The following is a 24,391-nucleotide window of genomic DNA, read 5'->3' as shown; positions in this document are numbered from 1 at the left end:
GAACGTAAACGTATTTCTCAATTCTTGTCGACTGCGATTTTTGCTCAGTGGGAGCAGAACCTTTTGAATATGATAAAAATACTACTACTACTACTACTAACAATAATAAAATAATAATAATAATAATAATAATAATAATAATAATAATAATAATAATAATAAATCTTATTTCAGCTCGAGGCAATATAGATGGAATTACAAAGTAGAGACAATGACATCTACACAATCTCGATACATAACACAACACGATAAAAAGCGCCTCAGTGGCGTGGTTGGTACGGTGCTGGCGTCCCACCTCGGTGGTCGCGGGTACGATTCTCGGCCATTCCATTGAGGAGTGAGAGATGTGTATTTCTGGTGATAGAAGTTCACTCTCGGCGTGGTTCGGAAGTCACGTAAAGCCGTTGGTCCCGTTGCTGAATAACCACTAGTTCCATGCAACGTAAAAGCACCATAAAAAAATAGTATTCGTAATAAAGGCAATTACAGTAATAATATTGAGACTAGAGAAAAATAAAAATTATAACAATAAAGAAACAGATTGCATGCAATTAATTTCCAGCTATGCACCTTAGGTGGTTACAGAACTCAGGTCCAGAGGGGTAAATACGAAAATTGAAAAAAAGCGAAACTGTAATGATGATCATCACAGTAAATAAAAAAAGATACAACAAACGTAGAATATAATAATAATAATAATAATAATAATAATAATAATAATAATAATAATAATAATAATAATAAAAAAAAAGCAAATCATGGTGATGAGATCTGACTTGAGTAAACTGAAAGAGATGGCAGAAAAAAGGCTAAGAAGCAAGAAAACCAGGGAGGAACTCAACGAGAAATACAAAGTACAAGAGAGGGGACTAAACAACACAATAGAAGATGTAAAACAGAGGCTTAAGGCCAAAGCACACAAGATCCAACGGTACATGAACAGGAATAAGGGATACCAACAGAACAAACTATTCGGAACCAACCAGAAAAGACTATACAGCCAACTAAGAGGGGAAGACAACCACCCAGAAATTCCTGAAGCCGAACCAAGTAAGAGACTCTGGGAAAACATATGGAGCAATCCGGTATCACACAACAAACATGCAACATGGCTCCAGGAAGTCAAGGAAGAAGAAACAGGGAGAATAAAACAAAGATTCACGGAGATCACGACAGACACAGTCAGACACCAACTAAAGAAAATACCAAACTGGAAAACCCCAGGTCCCGATGAAGTCCATGGATACTGGCTCAAAAACTTCAAGGCCCTACACCCACGAATAGCAGAACAACTCCAGCATTGTATCTCAAATCACCAAGCACCCAAATGGATGACCACAGGAAGAACATCCTTAGTACAAAAAGACAAGAGTAAGGGAAATATAGCCAGTAACTACAGGCCTATCACTGCCTACAATAATGTGGAAGTTACTAACAGGTATCATCAGTGAAAAGGCTATACAACTACCTAGAGGAGACAAACACCATCCCCTACCAACAGAAAGGCTGCAGAAGGAAGTGTAGGGGCACAAAAGACCAGCTCCTGATAGACAAAATGGTAATGAAGAACAGTAGGAGAAGGAAAACCAACCTAAGCATGGCATGGATAGACTATAAGAAAGCCTTCGACATGATACCACACACATGGCTAATAGAATGCCTGAAAATATATGGGGCAGAGGAAAATACCATCAGCTTCCTCAAAAATACAATGTGCAACTGGAATACAATACTTACAAGCTCTGGAATAAGACTAGCAGAGGTTAATATCAGGAGAGGGATCTTCCAGGGCGACTCACTGTCCCCACTACTCTTCGTAGTAGCCATGATTCCCATGACAAAAGTACTACAGAAGATGGATGCCGGGTACCAACTCAAGAAAAGAGGCAACAAAATCAACCATCTGATGTTCATGGACGACATCAAGCTGTATGGTAAGAGCATCAAGGAAATAGATACCCTAATCCAGACTGTAAGGATTGTATCTGGGGACATCAGAATGGAGTTTGGAATAGAAAAATGCGCCTTAGTCAACATACAAAAAGGCAAAGTAACGAGAACTGAAGGGATAAAGCTACCAGATGGGAGCAACATCAAACACATAGATGAGACAGGATACAAATACCTGGGAATAATGGAAGGAGGAGATATAAAACACCAAGAGATGAAGGACACGATCAGGAAAGAATATATGCAGAGACTCAAGGCGATACTCAAGTCAAAACTCAACGCCGGAAATATGATAAAAGCCATAAACACATGGGCAGTGCCAGTAATCAGATACAGCGCAGGAATAGTGGAATGGACGAAGGCAGAACTCCGCAGCATAGATCAGAAAACCAGGAAACAAATGACAATACACAAGGCACTACACCCAAGAGCAAATACGGACAGACTATACATAACACGAAAGGAAGGAGGGAGAGGACTACTAAGTATAGAGGACTGCGTCAAACATTAAAAACAGAGCACGGGCAATACTGAAACCAGTGAAGACGAGTGGCTAAAGAGTGCATGGGAAGAAGGACTAATAAAAGTAGACGAAGACCCAGAAATATACAGAGACAGGAGAAAGACAGAAAGAACAGAGGACTGGCACAACAAGCCAATGCACGGACAATACATGAGACAGACTAAAGAACTAGCCAGCGATGACAATTGGCAATGGCTTACAGAGGGGAGAGCTAAAGAAGGAAACTGAAGGAATGATAACAGCGGCACAAGATCAGGCCCTAAGAACCTGATATGTTCAAAGTACGATAGACGGAAATAACATCTCTCCCATATGTAGGAAGTGCAATACGAAAAATGAAACCATAAACCACATAGCAAGTGAATGCCCGGCACTTGCACAGAACCAGTACAAAAAGAGGCATGATTCAGTGGCAAAAGCCCTCCACTGGAGCCTGTGCAAGAAACATCAGCTACCTTGCAGTTAATAAGTGGTACGAGCACCAACCTGAGGGAGTGATAGAAAACGATCAGGCAAAGATCTCTGGGACTATGGTATCAGAACGGATAGGGTGATACGTGCAAATAGACCAGACGTGACGTTGATTGACAAAGTCAAGAAGAAAGTATCACTCATTGATGTCGCAATACCATGGGACACCAGAGTTTGAAGAGAAAGAGAGGGAAAAAATGGATAAGTATCAAGATCTGAAATAGAAATAAGAAGGATATGGGATATGCCAGTGGAAATCGTACCCATAATCATAGGAGCACTAGGCACGATCCCAAGATCCCTGAAAAGGAATCTAGAAAAACTAGAGGCTGAAGTAGCTCCAGGTCTCATGCAGAAGAGTGTGATCCTAGAAACGGCACACATAGTAAGAAAAGTGATGGACTCCTAAGGAGGCAGGATGCAACCCGGAACCCCACACTATAAATACCACCCAGTCGAATTGGAGGACTGTGATAGAGCAAAAAAAAAAAAAAAAAAAAAAAAAATAATAATAATAATAATAATACAGACTTTAATTGAATATAATGGCTATTTCAGCCGCGTTTATTTTGTATAGGGTTTATTCTATTCTTCTTATACCGACTTTTCTTCTTTATACTCAAGTTGGCTGCGTTTTAATAGCCAAGTTGCGAACAGAAGAAAAGTCAGTAATAAGAAGAATAGAGAAACTTCCATACAAAATAATCCTGGCTGAAATAGCCATTATTTTCAATAAAACCTGTATTAATGAAGGTCTTCTTCCAGCAAATAATAATAATAATAATAATAATAATAATAATAATAATAATAATAATAATAATAATAATAATAATAATAATAATAATAATATAATAATAATAATAATAATAATACTGTTAAAAAGGATGGCAGAATTAAGCGAGTTGATTTTATATATTGTTTTTTCTATTTTCCTTACAATTCGCTTCTCAGGTTCAGCGATGTTTCTAAGTAACTGGCCAATATTCATATTGGGAATTTTAAAAAATTGTAAATCCTGAAGGTAATCTTTTATTAGAACAGGATATCAGGTCCAGGTCAAGCAGGGGTCGTCGTCAGTGCTGGTATTATTCCGTAGGCGTAGTTCAGTTCGGGCCGGGGTCGTCTTTGGTTTTAAAATAGAGATGACGTCCCAGCAGAAGTGAGAGCAGAATCTTTCGAATACATACATACTAAACACAATCACGCCTTGGAAAAGAAGGACCCATTAATGCACGAAAAATAGGTTCTATTCAGTCGCGTAGATTTCGAAGGCATGCGTATACAGATGTATACTCATGTGACACCATACATAAGTAAAGAGCCTTTGCATACACGAACAAGTAATGTTGACGGCCAATGCAGGTCTCAATAAGTATCGAAAGCTTAATCTTATACCGCAAGAGTTATACGAACGTATTCAAACTATATACAAACGTAAACTTTTAAGTATGTACATATGTGTGTACATACATATATGAGTACGTATATTATATATCATATACATTTATTATACAATTAATATATATTATATATATATATATATATATTATATATATATATATAATATATATATAGTACATACATGGTGACTAATCCGCGAGCAAAATAGTGTAAATAATGTTTTAAAAGCCAGTTGTACAGGCATAAAACTATACACACACACACACACACACATATATATATATATATATACTATATATATATATATATACGTGTGTATGCATATATATATGTACATACATGCATATATATGTATATATATATGTGTGTGTGTGTGTGTATGTGTGTGTGTTTGTTTGTGTACGCGCATAACTCACTGGTCTTCTACTCATTGCTGTGTATGAAGTACAAGGATGTAACGTTTACAAGCGAAGTTTACATTTTAAAATGCCCTTTTCTTTCGAGTGAGTAAAACCACAAACAAAGCTGAAGGTAAACCTTGAGAAAGGTTTCATTTTGAAGGGATTAAACCTAGGTATCAGTAACGCACTGGAAACACTTTGCTGGATTTGTTGAGATTCACTCCAGCCACGAGTTACGTAATTTACCATTGCCAGGATTTTTCTCAGCACTGACATAAGTGTATGTATGTATGTATGTATGTATATAGAATATATATATATATATATATATAATATATAGATATATATTTATATACATATATATATATATTGGTATATATATATATGTATACATATATGTATATGTATAATATATATATATATATATATATATATATATATATATATATATATATATATAAATCCACCCAAAGGTTTTCTCACAGCAAAGCGAGAAAGAGATCTAAAAGAAAGCACCAAGAGTCGACCATTTCAGCAAACAAGATTATGTTCTCTGCTGGCATCTGTTAAATATGTCAAGCCGTGTTCTTAAAATCAGAGAAGAGATAAGAGTCGGTCCCGGATTTTTCAGTATCACTGTCATTCTCTTTCCTTCTAATGGTGAATATTTCATGGGTTTCTGTCCAATCCCATTAAGAAGCGTCTAGGGCGTTCGACACCATTGATGAGGTAGACGTTCTTTTTTTTTTTTTTTTTTCTGGAGACACTAACCGGTTGAAAGTACAAATGTTTTGAGACACATTCAGTCTTAAGAAATATTTCTAAAGACAACGTGTGGCATTGGGCGTTGTTTTCTTAAACATGCTTTTTTTTCACAGTAATTTAATTATAAAATTTAAAAAAAGAGCTAACTCCTTGCTATTAACATATGAAAGGGGGTTTTCAGAAGCCAGCCGTAACTTGTCCCAACATATCTGCCAAGTTTGACTCCATCCCTCTTCAGGAGCATTTATTTCCTTTCCATGGCCACGGCAGATCATGTGAGAATCGAGTTAGTAAGTGAACTGCAATGTTTTGGAGAGAACTGAACCATCGGGAAAGACGAAGCCCTTGAGCTATGGTAGGACTGCAGAGCAGCAAACTTGGGGATATTCTTCGAAACGGAAAATTTAAATCAGGTGACTGACACACCCAAGGCCAAAGACGGGAACTTTTCAATTAACGTTACTGACACTCTTGACAACTTACTACGTTGGGTATTCAGGAACATTGGATGGAATGGAATGGCATATAGAATTTAGGCAAAAGGCCTGGCACTGGGACCTATGTGGTCAATCGGCGCTGAAAGGGAACCTGAGATTAGAAAGGCCTGAAAGGCTTAACAGGAGGAAAACCTCAAAGCAGTCGCACTGTGAAACTAGTGTTAGGTAGAGGGCGGATAGCAAGATGGAAGACAGTGAATATAAATGGAGTTACAGTAAAAGGAATTAAAGTGGTTGCAGCTTGCGGCAGAAGGGACGCAGCAAAGAACCTCAAGTAATGTCTACAGTGCACAGCGTGAGGTGCACTGACAGCTCTGTCCCCCTACTGGGTCAGGGAAACATTACGTCTGGAAGCCTTAAATCTTTTAAAACTGAAAATTAAATTTCTCCGTGCCTGTCGTATCAGGCAAAAAAAAAAAAATCAATAAAAATAAAATAATATAACAATTAAGTAAAATAAATAAATAAATAAAATAAACAAATAACATTACCGTGACATTTGAAGGGAAGGCCTTTTTCCAATCCGGGCTGATATGCACAAGGTCCAAGGAATATATGAATCTTAGTCATAAGTTTCGGATCTTCGGGTCATTTATTCCAAGGTTATTTCTAATCTACTGAACTTGAGTAGCGCAATCGATGGCCAAGACTGGATAAGATTACACAAGCTGAGGCAGACGATTAACTTTGAAAAAAAAAATCCCATGCTCTGGAATATCAAGATATATAAAGGAAGTACAAAACACTAATTTGAAAACCATCAGAGAAACCTTGTATTGTAAAGCGTAAGTACATTGTATCTGGGTTACTTTGTAGTTATAGAATTTGTGTACCTTAAGATATCTATACATATCGTCTGCATTTTCGTATATCACTTTTAATTTTACTTGGTATTTTAACTCACGATGTGTTTCACGTCTGTAAGCAAAAAAAGCGTGCCACCCCTATCATTCCAAGAAAGCTAAAAAGAAAAAAAATCAACAAAAGTAAAAGTAACATGGCTTACTAAAGGGAATGAAGATGTCTGTTGATCTATCAGAAAACAGTCAAAATTCATTGATTCTCACTGATCGCCATTAGTAGTTTGTTCAATTGCCTCCATGTCTTTCAGGTAATTGTGCCTGGCGAGATATACCGTGTGCAAAATGGACCCATCAGACAAAATATACTCAGTGGACAAAATAGAAGCAATATACAATGAGTAAAACGCATCCAGTGGCCAAAACGTAAACAATAGCATCCAAACTCCTGGGGGTACGTTATCATCTATTTGGCACTTTCCAACATGACTGACTGAAAATGCACTTACGACAGAGAGGAAAATGGACGTTAGATACAAATTCACCTGGAAAATTTGGCGAATAATGAGAATGCCCCACTTAAAGCAACTTCACTTATGAACTATATAGAGACCGATCAGATTTTATGAAATTTAGGCAGCCGAGCCAGGTACCCAGGCACTTTAGGCCATTCAGCGTTTAAAAGTCAAAAGGAGTTGGCGTAGTCGGGTAACAAGATGTGCAGACCCAAAATTAAGAGTTGAAATACAAAGATCCAAAGGTGGCACTGGGGGAAAACCCTACAGTTGCACTAGGAAGTCATAGTTGGAGGTTGGACAAATAGAACGGGACTCGAAAAATAAAGTAAAAGGCTAAAAAGCGGGTTCAGCTAGAGAGGCCGAAGGGGAGATGCAAGCATCCTTTATTAATGTTTACAGTGCATCACGAAAGGTGCATTGATGACACTAACCCCCTACGGAGAGGAATGGTATAGAACTACAAATGTTCCTTTTAAATGAAATACTCATCTCCCCGTTACAGACTTCAGTAAGTATAATGGTTTTAGTGGTTAGTTTCTATCTATAGGAGCTGTTCCTAGTATTCAAATTTAACAGGCGCAGACACCGAAGCCTTAACAGTAAAAGGTACTTTACCTAAAACATTGCCTAACACTCACACTGATTCCTTCGCTCTCTCTCTCTCTCTCTCTCTCTCTCTCTCTCTCTCTCTAACACACCTATTTATATAAACCCACGGACACGAGCAGATAAACTCATCACCTCAACATTTATACATGGACGAACGTTTTTATTGACAGCAATTGTTATTCTAAATAGCTGTCATCTTTTACAAAAGAAAGCACAGCATTGCTAATACAAGCCGTGGAGCTTCCAGTATCTGCATCCTTGAACAAACAGAAAACACGAAAGATAACGCAACACAAAAGCACGACACCCAATTGCTCAAATTGCTTTATTAGAATACTGTTCTCCGGTGTGGATGTCTGCTTCTGCCAGATACTTATATCTTTTAGATAGAGTGCATGGTTCGTGGTGGTAGGTGACTGTTTCCTATATTAGCAGTTACGATTTGAACTTGTTTGTTAATTTTTCGTAAGTTGTATTCCAACAGAGATCTTTCACATTCTCAATTGATCGCTGATCCCCTTTTCCTGCCAAGAGCAACCAAATTTGCTGAACCGCAGCACCAGTATGGAATAAATGCGCCTCGCTGGAGAACTTCTCAGTTCCAGAGGTCCTCACACCATTGGACTGTAGAACAGCATCCCTGGGGTTGTCGTACAATTGGAACTTCAAAAGTTCAAGCGAAGACGCAATGCATTACTATCCTTATACTATTCTCCTTAAATTTTAATACATTTTAATATATTTATTATTTATTTTTTTCTGTTTTAATAAGCGAGATCTCTTTTTTTCTGTATTTCCCCTTTCCCCTGTTACTTCTTAATAAACAGCATATTTTTCGGAAGCTTGAATTTCAAGTCAGTGGCCCCTGTGGCTTGTTCCACACGAATAGGGTTCATCTTCTGAATATAATAATAATAATAATAATAATAATAATAATAATAATAATAATAATAATAATAATAATAATAATAATAAGTTTTATTGAAAGATATTGCTGCATCAGCTGCATTCAACTTGTAAATAGCCTTCTCTATTTTTCTAATAATAACTTTCTCTCTGCTACTACAACTGGCGAGTATTGCGCCGATATTACTCATCAGGAGGAGTCAATTTCGGGGATATTGCTTAAAATTTATTTATTTGTCACAGTAAATGAACAAATCAAAATATAAGTCGATCTAGTGGCCAACGTTTCTCTCGGTATCATCCGAGCATGATCACAGCAGTGGGTCGGAGTAGACTGTAGGTGCTGTCAAGATGTACTCAATATATAGCGGCAGGTCAGCAGGGGGTCAACCGCTAGCTGCGTTTTCATTGGCTAGTGGCGCAATGCGCTCCAGCTATTGGTTGAAAGAAGTTTTCTTCAAGACGCTTCTCGTCGTTGAAGGTTGCGCTGTTGCAGCCTAGCTGACCGTCGAGGCTGGGGCATGACTTCCCTGGGCGTTGTGTCACGACGGCTCGCGTTGTCATTGGCTGCTGGGCTGCATGTCTCATCTGGTATTCTTTGATCGGGAGTGTCGTTCGGTCTGGTATTACTTGTGCTGTTATTTATGCACATAAGTCTCCTTAAGTTGGTGAGGAGGAAAAGCACTTCCTGCGTCGTATTCAATGAGGGCTTCTCTTGTTGTATGATGAGTGCCTCGAGCAGTCGCAAACGTCGCTGGTCAGGAGCCCTCCCTATTATCTTAATATTCTTGATAATACCGTCGCGGGAGAATTTTGACACAGTACGCGGATTGGTGTGACTCTGGACTTATATTTCCACGTTGAGCACACAGTACTTCATCAGCCCACATAATTGAATCAAGCATCTATTCGTTCACCGTCAGAGAGAGAAATTTCTCAGCGTTCCTTTCCTTCTTGCTCTCCAGGTTTTCTGAGGATTATCTCGTCGGAGCAGAAAACGAAGCAACGACATCACGCAGCGTAGATTTTTGAGCCGAACTGTTAAATTTCCCAGCAAACAAACGCTAACGCGGATCAGGGCAGTGAGCTTGGCTCCCCGGTAAAGAGCTCGGGAGGGCGATCCCCACCTTTGCTTCTTCCTCCTTTAGTGCTTAGGAAGTTCTGCGCCTATGTAACAAACCATGCATCACATTACAGAATAGAGAATATAGAATTCATGCCAATGCCTAGGTGCTGTGACCTATGAGAGTCATTCAGCGCTAAAAAGAAAATTGACAGTAAGAAGGCTTGATAGGTGTAACAGGAGGAAAACCTCGCAGTTGTATCATGAAACAATTGCTGGAGAAGGTGGAAAATCATATGAAAGAAAGAGAATATGAACGGAGGTACAGTAAAAGGAATGTCAAACCCTGAGTAATGTCTATAGTGCACCAAGTGAGGTGCACTGACGGCACTACACCCCCTACATTATAGTAGATACTCGGATTAATAAACAACTCCAAGTTCAGTATAAGAGCAAAATTACTTTCAGGTATTATGTCATAAATTCTTCTCCAGTCTGAGCTACTTACAAGTCGTTATCAGAAGACAGTCGGCGCTTTTGTCGCTGGACGAGGCCACATAACAAAAGCCCTGGTCTCTTTGCTTTCAGACCTCACTTAACTGGATTTATTACGTGTTGTTAAAAGGATTCACTGACTTTTCCGGTGTAAGAATGAACACACTTTCTGCGAGCAAAATCCTTGCCAATAAGATTTTCATAAGTACCGGGGAATATGCACACACACCTTGAACTTGAACCAGTTCAGTTTTTACAATAACAGCAGACTGAAGTTATACAATCAATATAATCGTAACGAAAATTGATATCCTTAAATAAATTGTTTGATAATAACTTCAACAAAAATTAAAACCAATATGGTGGAAACTGAGAATTAATTTTTCCAGTGAGTAGGGAACAGTAGCTATAATTATTATGGTTGTTATAATTTTATATATATATATATATAATATATATATATATATATATATATATATATATATATATATATATATATATACACACATAAACAGGGTGTTTCGAAATCAGAGCCTCCCCTCCACAGCATGAACTGAAATTGATATGGACAAAATCAAAAGTAATTCAGAACAGGCATTTATTTAAGTTTCTCTCTGAGTATTTAATATTTGGTGTGGCCTCCATCTGCCTGTACCACAGCCTGCATTCTTGAGGGCATGATTTCGGCAAATCTCAAAAAAGCCGAGACTCAAACTCCATTTCCCTGAGCACTTCCGTCACCTCTCTTTGCAGGTCGTCGAGGCTTGGTATACCATCATAGTTCATTGTGCGCGCTTCAACGCGATCCCTTAAGATACTACCAATGTTTTCACACACATTAACGTCAGGGGAGTTACATGGAAATTCACTTGACGAGAAGAAATCGATACCACTGTTTCGAAGCAGCTCCTGTGTCTGAAGAGCCTTGAAACATGGTGCCTTATCATGCAAAAATGCGACTTCTTCAACAGATAACACATTTTCAGGATCTCTGAGGAAAGGAAATACTCCACCAGTAAGCACAGTTTCTCTGAAGTATTTGCCATTTCATGACTGTCCTTTTTCTCTGATGATCCACACTAACTGTTTGGCTGTGAAACAGAGAAAAATTGTCAAACATTCAGGAAAAGTCACAACTTGGCGATAGCGCATGTCATCGTTGATATCATCCAACTTTGCAGCCCAAATGATGTCATTTTTATGATTTGGCTTCTTAACTGTAAATGAAGAATTCATCTGATGTGGCAACATGGAGAAAGTTAGCTTCATCCAAATCTTTAAGAAATGAACCACAAAACCATGCACTGTCTTCTCTCTGTTGCTGAGTGATGTTGGGCTTGCTGATAACATGAAATGGCTTGATACCAGATTTTTTCAACTCATGATATACAGCACTATAACTTCTCTTCTTTCCCCTTTTTGTTTCTAGTTCAAGTGCCAATTTATGTAAAGACTTTCTTGGTCTACCCACTGCCTCAGCTATGATATCTTTTGACTCCCAAGAAAGGACTTCAGGCCTTCCAAGATTCTCACTCTTTTCGTGATGACAGTCATATGGATTTTTGTTCCAGTTTCTTTCAACAAAGGATTCATCTCTTTTAATGTATTTAGCTATCCAGGAACGGGAATTGAAGGATGCGCCAGCATCCCTGGCCTCTCTGAAGGTTATATCTAACTCCATCACTCAGTCTGAAAATACAAGAAATGTAAAAAGAAAAATAGCTTAATATAAACTCAAGATAATGTACTTGGAGATAGGCTATGGCAGAAAACTTCATAACTTTCCATTTGTTCTGTGGGGGGGAGGGGCCTCTAATATCGAAACACCCGGTATATATATATATATATATATATATATATATATATATATATATATATATATATATATACATATATATATATATATATATATTATATATACATACATATATATATATATACATATACACTACGAACTACACACAGACACGTGGCACCTCGTTTAGTTATATTCCCATGATAAATTTCTCAGTTAATTTGCAATACACTGGAGTCCGTCTGGCTATATAGAAACCAATCAGCGAGCTATCTATTTTATTAAAACAATGCAACGTGGAATAAAAATAAAAAAAAAGAGATCGGGGAAAGGGATTTATGTCCAGCATTGTTGAAATATTTATATTCAATTATTTATTGTTGTTATCCTGCCAGTGTTTTGGGGGGTTTATAAGCCATTTCGTACACAAAGAGAAAAAACTAAAAAAAGGGGAAAACTCTTTTGGGACCGGAGGGGATTTCATACGGGTTTTGTAAATTGCTTTTTTGTGACATGATACTGGATGCTAAGTAAGTAAGAACCCGCTCATCCAAAACAGAGTATGATTATATCCCCATCGTTTATGTCGCACGCAGAAAGACTCTGTGGTTATATCTGCATCGTTTACGTGAAAGCGAGAGAGAGAGAGAGAGAGAGAGAGAGAGAGAGAGAGAGAGAGAGAGAGAGAGAGAGAGAGAGTTTTGAGTTTGCTAGGCTGCTACGGTTAATAAAATTCAATAGCAGATCATCTGTGACCAACAGACGCAAAGAACTACAGAACTGCTTGATATCTATAAAACAAAAACAAAAATAATGATAAATGAAGCTAAATAAAAAGGTAATAAAACGATAAATGGATGAAAAAAGGACAGTTTATATAGAAAAAGTATATACCGACGTCACAAAGAGTGGGTGAAGGCTAACTCAGTTGCATACTTTGTTGCATGACTGTCAGAGGATTAGGGACAATAACATTGCCATCAAAGGATAAATGATTCACAAGACTTACCGAAACTCGATGACTGGTTTGTGTGTGTGAAAAGATTGCCCACCTGTATGAAATGAAGTCTGAAATAGCAATACGCAATTGTCATGTCGGTGAGCTTTAACCTCTGAAAAAGAAAAAAAAAATCAGAAGCAAATCACAAAATAAACAGACTGTAGTTTAATGTAGAAATGAGGCCAGATTTTTAAATATAACTGGCATGATACTTGAAGCAATGCTAAAACTAAAGTATGCGAAGTACTTTGAAAAAGTGTAGATTAAACTCGCACCCGAATGTTAGACCTTGCTCTACTCGAAGCACTCCTTCAGGAACTTGAGTGGGGACAAGGATAGATCAGATAGCCAACTGGACCAATTGATTTGTTTCCTGAGAATAGGAATAAGAATACGTAATACTGATTGACTGACTGACTGATATGGTTCCTATAAAATGTCGTGAAGAAACTATACTTAATGAAGGCCGTGCGCGGCCGATCTGAGTAGGAGAAAGTTGACTTATTTGGCCGGAATGGTGAAATTCAGTGGAAAAGATCAGTAAACAGAAAATCAAAATTCCAAATATGAGAAAAATTAATTTGGTGAAGTTACAGAAAATTAAAGAACATGTAGCCGGAGAAAACCAAAACCCTGAAAGACTGAGTTCAAGATGAAAACGGTAAAAAAAATTCTAAATGATAATAATAATAATAATAATAATAATAATAATAATAATAATAATAATAATAATAATAATAATAATAAAAAGGCTTTTCGAGATCATGAAGAATTAAAAATGAAAATATAAAAATCGACAAAATCGAAGCTTCTCTCCGAGTGGACTTGATCTGACCAAATAATGCAAAGTTGAACAACTTGAGGAAGCAGTGCAGTCAAAATCGAAATTAAACTCAGAAACTGTATGGAAAAAATATACGTCAGAAGTAAAGAAATTTACTGAATGGACAGAAAGGAATAGAAAGCAAGGAAAAAGGAAAACCAAAGAGCCAAAGCAAGAATGGGAAAGGGTAAACACAAGCATTAGAGCAGAGCTGTGTGTCTTTACAAGGTGAGGAATTACGATGTGAATTTATAGCGAAATCTGTAGTAGTGAGGAAATAAAACCAAACAAACTCTTACAGCATGAAACTAAAATTGTTCAAAGTATATCGCAAAAACAAGAGGAAAAGGTTACGGGTATCAACAAACAAAATGCCCAAGGGCACTGATATACTAATAAACAAACAGTAACCAAACGGTAATAATACACACGATATGAAATATAACTTGGACAATCCCCAAGTTTTTCATCTATGAACTACATTTTAGTACAGCAGAAAACAAGGAACCAGAAAAACGAGAGAGAGAGAGAGAGAGAGAGAGAGAGAGAGAGAGAGAGAGAGAGAGAGAGAGAGAATGGGGATGGGGCAGGATGGAAGATGGGTATCTTTATACTGTAGCTTACCTGTAGGGTAGCGAGGAACCAGAAAACCGCTACATCAACAAAACAACAAAAACACACACCGATGTTTGGATATTTCTTCAAATTAGAAAATATATAATATCTAGCGTGCCTTTGGAAAAATACTACATAAAGTAGTGGGAGCCAGGAAACCAGAAAACCAAGAGAGAGAGAGAGAGAGAGAGAGAGAGAGAGAGAGAGAGAGAGAGAGAGAGTGAGTAGTGTATGGACCTTACTATGGACGTTTGGTTGTGGGGGTAGGTACTAGGGGTAGGGTGGGGGTGTGGGGATCCCAAGAGGGAGAGTCCAATCTAAAATCCCTTGTTTCAGCCTTTGGGGGATTTAATCCCTTCCCCAGGTGCTGATGATGGGCTTAAGATAATGCGGCTCAAAATAAGCTAAAATAATTAAAACAAACAACCGGAGAGGAGGCCTCTCTAACGAGGCGTTGGGCCTCAAACAAGGCGGTAAATGGTTTTAGTCATTTTTCATTTGATTACTTCTAACCATCGAATATGAGCGCGTGAGTGATTGAGAGGCGTCAAAGTGTCTCGTCTGAAGCCGTGAAAGACGCAGAGGGCGACAGGGATCATGCTACAAACTTTGTCCCTCTCATATCATTCTTACAAACTTTCTCCCTCTCATATCATTCTTACAAACTTTCTCCCTCTCATAATTCATACTTAACAAACACTTTTCCCTCTTCATATTCATTCCTTAAACAACTTTCTCCCTCTCATATCATACTTACAAACTTCCTTTCTCTTCATTTAACAAATTCTTACAAAACTCTCTATCATTCTTACAAAACTTTCCCTCCCTCATATCATCTTACAAAACTTTCTCCCTCTCATATCATTCTTACAAACTTTCTCCCTCTCATATCATACTTACAAACTTTCTCTCTCTCATATCATTCTTACAAACTTTCTCCCTCTCATATCATTCTAATTCGCTCTTCACGTTTACCCGACATTAATATTTTCTCTCTATTCCTCTAATGAAAAGTCGACTAGGTATCATTTTCTTCAAGAGTTAGATATCGTGAAAACTGATTCTTCACAGTGTCCACCAAATGTTTATAATGAACGGTCTTCCTTATCACTGTCAATATATTTACCAAATACTGTGCTTATACCCATCATTATGTTGCGTTTTTGTCAAGAACATGCATACGTAATATTATATATATATATATATATATATATATATATATATATATATAGTATACACACACACATATAATATATATATATATAATATATATATATATATATATATATATACAAACATATTATAGCTGTTTTTCCTGGTAGTAGGTGGCTCTAATAGTGGATGAATATCATTTGCAGTAAACGTACACAAAATTTGCTATTTAATAACCCTACAAAATATATACTTCATATTAATTAGTTCTCTTTACAATATCTCTTAATGTCATCTATAAGTCTTTTCTAGGTCTACCAATCCTCTCACAAAATGCTTCTGAATTATATACTTTTCACCAACCCACAATCATTTGGTCATTCCACATGACCAACAACATAAAAAACACTGATCGATCCATTCGCCTATACTGGCCTTTTGATCACTTCTACTTATCTACTGGTGCATACCCTCAAGATTATTCTTACGTCACATACGTAATACACAAGTTCCAATTGTTGTTCTTACTTTAAATTTTCATAAAAGAGAGCAATCCCTTGACTATGGCAGACAACCAAACTCTGCCAAATCTCTTTTACATACCCTTCTACTTTCCTCTCATCTTACCATTATTCGTTATATTCACTCCAAATACCTATACCAACGAACTGCCTACATTACTGGTTCCCAACCTGGGGTACATGTACCCGAGTGGTACATTTGTACTCTTCAGGGGTACATTGGATTTGAGAGAATAGCCAGTACTGTACGTACAATACCTAATGTAAGCTGCATTGAGATTGCATAATGTCATGTCTTTTTTTTATTTCCTCATTTTGGTAAGCAAAGCATTGACTTACGTTATATCAAGAGTAGGGCGAATACCATTTATTTTCTACTATAACGGAGCTTTCCCTGGCTGTAATCTGCACCCGTGGCGGGAGGCGCGGTGACTAGAGTCACCCAGTCCTCCTGACACTCAGAGCTAGGAAAGCTGAGACAATATCACAATATCGACTTCATTGCTTTTCTTTTTCTTCCTCAATTTTTAGGAGTATACAGGAATCTATAAAAAATTCCCAAGGGGTACAGAAGAACAAAAAGGTTAAGAACCCCTGTCCTACATTCTTCACTACTCATATTGACATCAGTACTCCATCATCCTGGTTACGATTTACAATTGTAACATTACTCTAACTTACACTTATACTCAGTTTGAGCAGTCACTCTGTCTTCTATATATTCCATCACGAGTGATTCATTTGGTTTGTAAAATCTTCTTAACGCTCTTACTAACTTTTTTCTGTACCTGGAAGTACGGCCTGAACACCTTCCACAATGCCTCTCTTATAGATTCTTTCAAAAAGATTTTTCTAGTTTCAAACTTTCTTATATTGGTGTTCTGTAATACAATTCATCCACACACCCCTTTTTGTTTGTTTGTTTGTTCTATATCTTTCATTTTGTCATCTGCCTTATTTTCTCAATGAAGATGATGCAATACACTTTTCCTCGTATATGAAGTACTGTTATGCCTCTATAATACTTAAGAGTCTCTTCTCACAATTCTACTTTCACACAAAGGAACAATTATTCCCATCACCCATTAATTTGGAATCCTTCCACTATCCAGACATACCTTACATAATTTTTATCTGGTCAACCCTCAATACGCTGTCACCTCCGTGCTGTAGCATCTCACTTTTAATCACATCTGCCTCTTGAGTCGTTTGTATTCTTCAATCTCTTGACCACCCTCCTTACCAGGATTAATAGAGTACTCTAATTCTGCCTCCTTACATCCCCAATAGTCACTTCCTCAAGCACTTTCAAACTTACATTATTAATCCTTTCCACTGTTGCGTCATTCGGCTCTTCTTCTTTTGTGCCTTCTGTCTTCAATAAATCTTCAGTATATATTTATTTTAGATCCATGTGCTCTTTAACTTTTTCTTATTTTCAGATTCATTTGCTTATCACCTTCTTTCTTTCTTACTTTCAGAATTATTAGCTCTATAACTTTTTTTCAGATTCATTTGCTCAATAACTTTTTTTTCAGATTCATTTGCTCTATAACTTTTGTCTTATTTTCAGAGTCATTTGCTCATCAGCTTATTTTGTTTTCTTTTACTTTTAGATTTATTTGCTCTTTAACTTTTTTTCCAGATTAATTTGCTCATTAACTTTTTTCTTAGAGATCTATCTCAACTCCTCTTCTCTATATTTATTACGTGCCTTCTTTTGCTCTCTAACTTTTCCTTCGACTACACCATCCATCCTCCAGTATACCTGTACACGATTTGTCATTCAAATGCATCGCTAAAATGTTTTTCCTCTTCACTAAACCTTTCCTTTCTCCACGTTGACTTACTGTTATTCTTCCCTCTTCGCAACCTCTTGTAATCACTAACAGTCACGGTTTTACCTATATCCCAATAATAAAATTTTACACAATCCTAATCTATATATTCCACCTTCACGTCTTTAACTCTAGCCCATTATTCATTCATTTTCTTCTTATGCTCTTCTGAATTCTTTCCTAACACACTCAGTTGTCTTAATTACACTTAGAGCCGTATTTTCATTCCTACTTCTCCAAATTAAGCTTAAGCCTATCTTGACTTCTGATACAATCAAATAAGAAGTAGAAATACCTGCAACAAACACATTACGTCATCATCTTGTTCTTCCCTCCTGTGTACTTACACACAAGCTAGAAATCTTTACATTGCGTGCAGCATACACTCATCAAAAATAAACATATCAAATAATGGCAAATCGAGTCCGACAAAAACAAGACAGTTATTCAAAATCCAAGAAAAGCAAATATAATAATAATAATATTATTATTATTGTTATTATTATTATTATTGCAACTGTCAACGAAAGAAGTATCGACGCGATGCTCTTGAAACAATACCAAAATCACTCCTTTAGTCTCAGTGTTAGGGTAAAAGAATTTCGTATTTTCAATAACCATTTGCATTAAATCCTTCTAGTTGGTAACACAGAATAAACTTCGTTTTAATAACACCACCACCACCACCAATAAATAGTGCTACTACTAATACTACTACTACAAATAATAATACTAATTATAATAATGGTTATCATACGAATACACTTAAATTCAGTTTATATTGCTACAAATGCTACTATGCCCTTTTTAGCAGTATCATTATTTATGCTAAGTAAAGTTAAGTATATCTTAGTTTAACCAGACCACTGAGCTGATTAACAGCTCTCCTAGGGCTGGCCCGAAGGATTAGATATTATTTACGTGGCTAGGAACCAATTGCTTACCTAGCAACGGGACCCACAGCTTATTGTGGGATCCGAACGTTATATCAAGAAATTAATTCCTAATCACGAGAAACAAATAACTCTGATACCACGTTGGCAGAGCAGGGAATCGAACTCGGGACTACCGAATTGGTAGGCGAGCACGTAAACCACTCGCCCAACGAGGAACTAAGTAAACATATAAATGCTCACCCTGAGTGAAATAACGACGACGCTTCATGTCTGAGCAGCATTAACTATCAGCCTTTGCTTTTAGCACAACACTAAATGTCCCAAGGAAATTCCCTTCTCTAGGAGATATTTTGGTAAGAGGATGTTATTTACTTATAAAAGTAAAAAAAACTGTAGTAAAAATTAAAGATGTTCCTAAGCCTTACACAAACAATGAATATAATGTGAAGTCTGCTTCATTTAAGAAAACGAGAGAAAAAAAAATGGAACTCAAAATCTAAAACTCAGCATGAATTTAAATGAATTCCGATGTCAGTGTGATCACTATAATATGGACTTGTATAAATATCAGTTTATTTTCTTCGAAATTCTAAGACCAGTGGGACGGTTTCAGAAATATTAACTTACTTTACAAGTTAATAAACATTATTTCACACATCATTCCACTGCTCTTAAGGAGAGACGGAAAACGCAATGGGAATGTTTAGCTAACAGACTGTAAACTTAAAAGAAACTATAAAAAGCTGAGGACATTTCATACCCATATAATATATTACCATTACCATAAAATTCGCAGTCCCTAGCGCCTCTACAAACAATTATGCAATTACAGATATATATACGTATGTATATATATATATATATATATATATATATATATATATATATAATATATAAGGAAACAGAGAGAGAGAGAGAGAGAGAGAGAGATAGAGAGAGAGAAAGAGAGAGAGAGAGAAAATAAAATCTAAAATAAGATGGGAATAACTAGGTCTTAACCACCAGAGGTGAACACGCACCGTAACAGGCCAGGGGTAAAACCAGTGTATGGGAGAGAGAGAGAGATCTTCAACGGGGCTCTCCCAAAAGCGAGAGGGCCTCTTCCCGTCCATTTTTTCCCCCTCCCCTATCCCGGGGCAACCCCCATTTCTCTCTGTTCCTATCTGGGATTTATCTTAATGAAGTTAGCATGGGTCAGATGATACCTATTGTGGTAGGGCCTTAGCTCCTTGGCCGCCCTGTTTATCGGCAGGGGGTGGGACCCTTTGTTGGGGCGGGGGGGCGGGGTGGCCCACTCGCTGAGCCGATTACATCCAGGAGCGCCTCTACCAGGGCCTCGAATGCATTGGCCATGAAGAAACGTCTTCCAAATAGCCCAATACCATCCTGACGGCGGCGGTCGGAGAGGAAAAAAAAAAATCCCTTTAAACAATCTTCTTTCATGCTGAGGTTTCATATTTGCATCTACATAAACAATATAAATAAATTACAAGAGCATACATTGATTGTGATCACGCTTGTTTGGATGACGTATACATATCACGAATCGGTTTTAAATTGTTCAGTACAAAATTATTTAGAAACCAACAGGAAACCAAAAATGTCTAAATTCATACAATTAAGAGCAGAGCGAGTGTTATGGACTCCAACGTATAGTTTTCATTGATTTTGATATTCCAAAATGTATCTTAAGCAGAAAAATATGATAATCTTTTATTCGGTAATATTATGTTAGAATAGGAAAATGTAACTGGAAAATGGGGCTAAAAGCCATCGAACTGGTTTTCACATATTTTCCTCCTTGAATAACACAACCCACCAAATAAAGTAATGTCCCACTCGAAATCAAACACATTTTACTTAGTTCCGCTGAATTATTGTCAATAAAAATCAATCGTTATCAAAATATTTTTTTAAATAAAAAAATAAACCTAAATAAAAATGTAAAGCCGGGCATTACATCAAACCGTTGATATGGACAAGACTTCCAACCATTCTTTGACTGCTACACCATGAAACTTAAAAGATACCTCGTAGGCAGAGCAATAGAAAGTAAATTTGGTAAGGAGATGAAATGAAGCAGCTTATAGCAGACAAAGTAGTACAAGAATGAAAAAACCATAAAACTACAAGGCCTATGCATGAGCTTGTCAAGAGAGAAAATTATATACAGTATATAAGAGAGGAATAAACAGTTACAATCTTGGAATAATATATAACAATTAGAAGTTAAAATGCAGCTTTGATATGACGATCAAAAATAAACTTAAACAGTTTCCATAGTTATAGCACTGACAAGGATTCCAACAATATTAGTAAGAGAAAGAGCAGTTGCACGGGTAATAAACTAGCACTACCAACATGGAAAAATAAAAAAAGAAGAAAAAAGAAAAAAATTAAATTAAAATAAAAAAGGGTATTACATCTCTGATGTAGATTAGACCGCCAATGTGGGCACAGAAGTTCGTCAGAGGGATTTACGTCTACATACGCATGACATATCACAAAAGTGCTAAAAACAATAATAAAAAAACAAGTAGAAATTCAAATACACAGAAATTAACACGTTATCAAACAAATAGTCCTTGTGACCGACACTAGAGGGACGACTGACTCCAAGAGGAGTAAGTCTGTTGGGAAGTGTCGTCTAATCATATAAGTATGAAGTCGCGATTAACGGGAAACTGAATGACGATAAATTACGTAATTTATAACATCTTACATATTGTTTGCAAGGACGAACCACTTGGACGATAAATGATTTACCCTACATTTACGACGGATCTCCTCTGATCGGGGTAAAAGACCACATAATAATAAGAAGTAATTTTTCAAAAAGCAAATACCCCGTGCAACCATATGTGCTGTGTGAGCTGCAGTTCGCATTCTCCAAAAGTTGGGGAGCATCAGTTCTTCTTGGGGTTTCGTAAGTGGCCGTGGTTGCTCATTCTTCTTATACATGCAGGAGTGTAGATTTATTATTTTCCTCTAAGTGGTAAATAATAAATTCAAAGAAAACAGATTGGAATACTATCAAGAATTATAAAGGTATGGAGAAATAATATTGACGCAATTGGTCGTTATATGTACATCTATCATACATTACTTGAGGGAAGGTGACCACTAACATAAGGGAAGCAAACGAGTTAGATACCGGAACATTGTCCAACAAGTACTCAGAGCTATATTATAAACTTTTTTTACTCAAATTCAGAGAAATTGACTATATTATCAATGAAAAAAATTAGCCTGGATTCTACGTCAGACAAGGTTTCAACTGAAAGGAAGCTCATAAAACTGAGATGGACCAAAACAGCTTCAATATAAACAGTAATACCAACATAACTGAAGATGTTTTGTTTATCATTTTCGAACATACTAATAACCTTAAGCACAAATAGTTAATAAACGATATGGCTTAACTCCAGAAGATACAAGATTACTTCCAAATTTCACAGATATTATAGAAATGTCAAATACACTTTTCGAGAAGGAAATCTAGGATAAAAGGTCTTCTAACCAATGAGGTCTGCGATGCTTCGTAAGGGCCATTCTAGATACTGCCTAACGGAGCAATCAGGCTTATAAATCACCACATTATTTTACCACATTATTTTACCATTATTTTATTATCGTTCAGATACCTAAAAAGCGGGTTTGGTCCCTGCTACAGATATCAGAATTACTTCATATCTTTGCATTTCGATCTCAGGTTTTGTGGTGACAAGCGTATCGAAAAAGTGTGAGGAACTCGAGAAGCTAAGAGGGCATTGTGGTCGTTAAAATAACACAATATATAAATACATACATATATCATACACACACACACATACACACACACACACACACACATATATATATATATATATTATATAGTACGTGTGTATGTATGTATGTATGTATATATATATAAATATATAAAACCTTTATTTATTTATATATATATCCATATCCAAGCCAAAAGAAATATGATTTCCCTCACTTCTTTTTCTCTGGGATTTCTATCTCTGTTGATTGAGGCTGCATAGGTACGTGGCCACTGCAGCAGCAGCATCAGCATCAGCAGCAGCGCCATCTATTAATTGCAATAGAGGAGATGTATCATTAATCACGCAGCTTAACGACTACACAAATTACTGGAATTAGGAATGAACACCGGACTAAATTTTAATGAGAATTCAGAACATTTCCTTTCGGCTTCATTTCCGTCAAATTTATCATTCCCAAAACGACCCACGGTTTTATTTATTTATTTTTTTTTAGTCATTAATTTGTGATCGTAAATTAGAACTCACGCAATTGTCGCAAGGCAATTACAATCAGCAGCATTTAGTACAGGATGTACATAATTGCAAATTAGAATAGATAAACTCACTTCTACCCCTTTTTCCATTAGAAGAAATCTAATCCCGCAACCGGCGGTTACATTTCGTTTGCCGGGTCGAAGCAAAACACAATTTTTGGTTGTTATGGGCGTGGCCCTTCACAACTGCGATCACTTTCGAATAACCAGACGTTTCTCTCGCGTTTCTTGAAGTATGGAATATTTTAGGCAAAACGAAAATAGTTTCACTTAACAGGGTTAGGTCGGAGGAAAACAAGACCATTACTGCTTCCACATTCATACTTCAACAATGAATCAAGGATGAATTCTTGTGCAGAAGACTTTCACAGCATCAGCTACTTCATTCAGCTACGTAAGTTCATCAGGAACCCACGACTCCCCTACGCACGCGCGCGCGCACACACACACACACACACACAGACACATACACACAAAACAAAATCTCTGATCGACCTCAGACTAAAGGCATTCTCGGGTTATAGCGAAGATGTTCAAGCCATTTCCATCTTCCTTTCATTATTCTATCTACATAATATTATGGAACTTCTGTAATCTATCTTAAAGTTTTCCTTAAAGTTCTATTTTATAATCTACAAAATCTCTCAGATATAGCTTCATTGTCATACCATGATGCATATCCGTATAACAATACAGATCGTAGTAGACTAATTACTACTAATTATCACTAGACTAATTAGACTAATCTTACACTTATATGGAATTTCAGTCCGTGATTTCACAATGTTTTCCAGCATGCCAATTGTTTGATTGGCCTTTTAACATTTCACACTAATTTGCAACTGAGGGGAACCTGTATTGGATATCATATCAACTTTAGGAATTTGGCCTGATTCATAAATGCCACTGGAAACTGATCAATATTTTATGAGGTTAAGGTTAGACCAATAACCGCTTTCAAGATATCGTCAGAATCACTCCCGCAGGTATGGGTGGGGGTAGTCCCATCAGTGCACCTTACGTGGTACACTGTGGTTATTACTTCAGGT

At 36.9% G+C, this 24,391-nt stretch overlaps 1 long non-coding RNA gene across 1 annotated transcript in view; it reads right to left on the bottom strand.

Moving 5' to 3' along the window:
- Window positions 1-13,240: 13,240 nt before the first annotated feature.
- Window positions 13,241-24,391, bottom strand: part of LOC135200299 (uncharacterized) — a 444,923-nt gene continuing 433,772 nt past the window's right edge. The window contains exon 3 of the long non-coding RNA XR_010311252.1: window positions 13,241-13,306. This is a non-coding gene — a long non-coding RNA (uncharacterized LOC135200299). The remainder of the gene's footprint in view (window positions 13,307-24,391) is intronic.

This window comes from Macrobrachium nipponense, chromosome 26, assembly GCF_015104395.2.
Source record: "Macrobrachium nipponense isolate FS-2020 chromosome 26, ASM1510439v2, whole genome shotgun sequence".
Taxonomy (NCBI): Eukaryota; Metazoa; Arthropoda; class Malacostraca; order Decapoda; family Palaemonidae; genus Macrobrachium; species Macrobrachium nipponense.
This window is presented reverse-complemented; position numbering and strand designations above follow the sequence as displayed.